General features: G+C 37.5%; 1 pseudogene; it reads right to left on the bottom strand.

Annotated features, from left to right (window-relative positions):
- Window positions 1–1,044: 1,044 nt before the first annotated feature.
- On the bottom strand, window positions 1,045–1,946 carry LOC124967875 (40S ribosomal protein SA-like; annotated as a pseudogene).
- Window positions 1,947–4,477: the final 2,531 nt, after the last annotated feature.

The raw sequence follows: 4,477 nt of genomic DNA, 5'->3' as shown, positions 1-4,477 counted from the left end.
CTCAGGGATTAGCAAGTCCTCAGCAACTTAGTAAAAATAAAAAATAAATAAATAAAAAGGGACTGGGGATGTGGCTTAGTGGTTAAGACCCCTGGGCTCAGTTCCTGGTATCAAAAAAATAAATTAAAAAATATAAAAATAACTAAATAAAATGATTTTTAAAAAATAAAGTTAAAAAAAAAACTTGTGCTTCAAAGACAATATCAACAGACTAAAAAGGCTCCCCATACATGGGTGGAACTATTTGCAAACCATATGTCTAATAAGGGACTGATTTTCAGAGTACAAAGGGAACTCCTGAATCTCAGCAACAAAAAAAAATCCAAATAACCTTATTCAAAACAAACAAGCTTAGATAGGTATTTCTCTGAAGAAGTCATACTAATAGCTAATAAGCACAAGAAAAGATGCACCATTAGTCATTAAGGAAATGCACATCACAACTATGAGATACCACCTCACACCCTTTAGGATGGCTATCATAAACAAAGAAGAACAAAAATCCTAGAAAATAACAAGTTTTGGTGAGGAAGTGGAGATATCAGAACTCTTGTACAATGTTGGTGGGACTGTCAAGTGCTACAATTGCAGTGGAGATAGCATGAAGTTATGGCGCATTTTATATGAAGTAATAATATTAAGTAATTTGAACTAAAAAAAATACAGATATAGTTATTATAGGATCTGGTAATTCCACTTGTGGATACATGCCCCAAAGAAATGAAAGCAGTGACTTAATGAATATACGTACACATGATCACTAAAAATATGGAAGCAACTAAGTGTTTATAAAAGATGGGTGAGCCATACATGGAAAACAGATACAATGAAATATTATTCAGCCTTATAAAGGAAGGAAATTCTGACATAGGTACAATGTGGATAAATCTCAAAGACATTATGTTAAGTGAAATAAACCAGTCACAAAAAGACGAGTAGTGTCATGGTTCCACTTTTTTTTTTTTTTTTTTTTTTTTAAAGAAACTGGTGTTTATTTTCCGTAACCTTATTTCCATTTTGCTTAATAAATGTCTGCAGAACAGCTCAGGACCACTCGGTGGTTGTTCCTACCCACTCAGTAGCCTGAGTAGTGGGAGCTGGGACCAGTCTCCAGTGGCTGGCTGGGCACTGGGGTCTTCAGTAGGGAACTGCTGGATAGGCACAGAGGGCACCCGCACACCTTCAGACCGGTCTGCAACCTCAGGTTGAGTACCAGTGAACTCAGGAGCGGGAGCCGTCCATTCACCCTGAAATTCCTCCTTGGTCACAGCTTTTTCAGCAGCAGCCTGCTCTTCCTTTTCAATGTCTTCAGGATCTCTGTAGAAGTAGATGGAGATCAGGCATGACCTCCCATAATGGTGCCACACATGTGCAGAACTTCTGGGACCAGCATCCACCACATCAGACACACAGGATGAGCTCCCTTATTGTTGCACGGAATGGCAATGTCCATGTAGCCCAGAGGGGAGTCTGTGTTACACAGAGCAATGGTGGGCAGATTGACAAAAGATGTTTCTGTAAGGGGCTGGTGGTCAGTCCTGGGATCAGTAACCACCAGAAGACGTGGCTCCCGGAAGGCTGCCTGGATCTGGTTAGTGAAGGTTCCAGGAGTGAAGCCACCAGCAATAGGAGTGGCTCGGGTGGCAGCAGCAAACTTCACAGTCCCCTGGCCAGTATTCCTAGAGGATATGACACTGGTATCAGCAATGGCAACACTGGCATAAGCTGCCAGCAGAAGCTTCTCCTGGGTCCTCTTCAGATTTATGATGTATAGGCCATCGCTTTTCCTTTTGTAGATATATTGTTCCATATGGAAATCAAGGTTGGTGCCACCTAAGTGGGTTCCTGCTGCAAGGAATTTGAGGACATCCTCTTCCTTCATTTGCAGGACATCAAGGACTCCAGACATTGTGACAGTTTCCCTTTAAGTTACGATGGGAATCAAGAACAACACCAAATTTTGTTTGCCATGAGGCTATTCCTAAGGTTAATAAATAAATAAATAAATAAAAGAAATCCTCAAAATGTCAAATCTCCATACTCCTCAAAATTTATAAGAACAGAAAATATAGCGGGGGGTTGGGGCTCGGGATGGGAGAAACAGGGAGAACTTAACTCCCAGCTTCCTCTGGAAGTTAACATGAAGCCAGCGTCATTTCAAGAATTTACTTGGGGATTGGTGGTGTAGCTGAATGAATACAGAGCTTGTCTCTCATGCACGGGACCTTGGTTTTGAGCCCCAGCATCAATCAAAACAAAAATACATTCTATAATTTTCTCCAACTTAAAATCCATTTTGCTTATTGTTTTGCTGAGTTTCTTTCTTCTTTTGGACACTGAGTTGAATCATATCATTAAGAGTCTGGTCAGGAAGTTTCAGTGCAGTTGGACAGTGGGATATGGCAGCATTCAGAGTAATTTATTCTGCCATATATACTTTATATCTATTTAGCCCAAAATTTTGACAAAGTGTATGACAAAGGCTGAGGGAAAGCAGTTCTCCGGATAGAAGAAAAGACATTTCATTCTAGCTGGCTAGACTAGATGGCATTTTGATTTCCTACCGAGGTCCCCAAATATTGGCAAGTAATGATTTTGGTATAAATTATACACTTTGATATATACAGAAGTTATGGAGCATTTTATATGAAGTAATAATATTAAGTAATTTGATTGAACTAATGACTGCTTAATCTGACAACTAATGAAATAAGAAACACTAAATCTGACACATTCACCCCTTAGAGATTTAAATTCCGGGACAGTCCAAGTTGCCATTTTTTGCTGATCTTTGTGGATCTTTGAGTGACTTTAATAACAACCAAATGACTTTCAATCTTCAGCTTACAAATTGCATGGCTACTTCTAGAAAGACTGCTTACATCTTCTTTATTCTTATCAACTACAATGATTATATGTGATTTTTAAAAATTTGTTCTTTTTAGTTATATATAACAGTAGAATGTATCTTGACATATCATACATACATGGAGTATGACTTCCCATTCTTGTGGTTGTATATGATGTGGAATCACACTGATCTTGTATTCATATGAGAACATAGGAAATTTATGTCCAATTCATTCTTTTGTCTATATGTGATTTTTAAAGTAAAAGTTCGTGTTGAATTTTCATTGAAACACAAAATGATCATTATAAATTGTAGTCTGGAGCTCGCATCTTGGTAGATGTCTCTCTCCTTGTATCCTTTCTCCCCTTTTTAAATCCCCTAATATGAGAATTGTTCCCATCAGATGCGTAGCTGTGAATAGTGATAATACTTACCTATTTCAGTGGGCATGCAATGACATGACTCTGGAAAAAAAAAAAGATACTAGTATAACCAATCAATACAATCCCACCAAAAAAGGAAAGAAAGAAAAACAAATAAAATAGAAAAAATAGAAAAGAAGAAAAAGAAATAATGACAACCTATGTTGATCACACATTTAAAACATTTTAAACGTTCAAAATACTTGTTTTCCAAAGAATGACAGAAAAGTAGAAAATGGCTCGGCCGTGTCCTTATTGGTACAGCAGGCCAGTGGGCAGGGTGGAGCACAGCTCCCGTGTTGCTTTGAACCTCAGGGAATCTTGGTGAGCCTGTGATGGGATATTCTTCTTTCTGATTCAAATGAATCTCCCGCTTGATAAAGCAGTTTTCTTTCTTCTACTATGATGGAAATTGTCACAATCAGCTCAGTTGGTTCCTAGAACCATTGAACAATTAGAAGAGCTTTTATTCAATTGAGCAAAATGGAAAGGAAAGAGAGAAATAATTTAGTGTATGCACCCAAAATCTTCTCTATTCCTCTCTCTGATACACACATTTGTACATATATAGATGCTCAGCTTGCTTTACTTATTCTTTTAATAACAACTGCAACTAGTATTTATATAGTTGTGTCAGGACAGAGTTCCATCCCTTCTACCTTTATTGATTTGTTGAGTCTTCATAACAATCCTGTGAGGTGTTATTATCCTTCCACTTTAAAGAGGAGGAAACTGAGGCAAAGGGATATTAAGTTACATTCTCTAGGTAAGTTGAAATTTAATCAGGGCACCTGTATCAGAATCCATGTTCTAAGTATTGATGTGTTTCTTTCTGTATATGTTTTATGTTCTTTGAGGTTGGAGGCTTTTTTATTCAGCTAGAGAAGAGCTGGCCCTGGTTTTAGAGGCAGACAGGCTTGAAATTGAATGCATAAGTAGCCTTAGAGAAGTTACCATCACATATAAATAGTGATGTGCTAGAAACTTGTTCTCAAACAAACAAAACTTCTAAAACCAAAAGCCCTGATTTGCATTTTCTGCTGATTTCTGTGGTGTAAATACATTAGGAATGACTAATTTTAAGGTACCAGTGATTTCACAACAGGCTTGCAAAATTCTTAAAATTTTAATAATCAGCTCCTACAAGCTAATATGTCAATGTACAGAACATTGCTGATGAACAATTTCTCAGGCTTTTTCAAAC

This window comes from Sciurus carolinensis, chromosome 17 (assembly GCF_902686445.1).
Source record: "Sciurus carolinensis chromosome 17, mSciCar1.2, whole genome shotgun sequence".
Classification (NCBI taxonomy): Eukaryota; Metazoa; Chordata; class Mammalia; order Rodentia; family Sciuridae; genus Sciurus; species Sciurus carolinensis.
The sequence above is the reverse complement of the archived record's forward strand: the minus strand, read 5'-3'. Positions and strand labels throughout refer to the sequence as shown.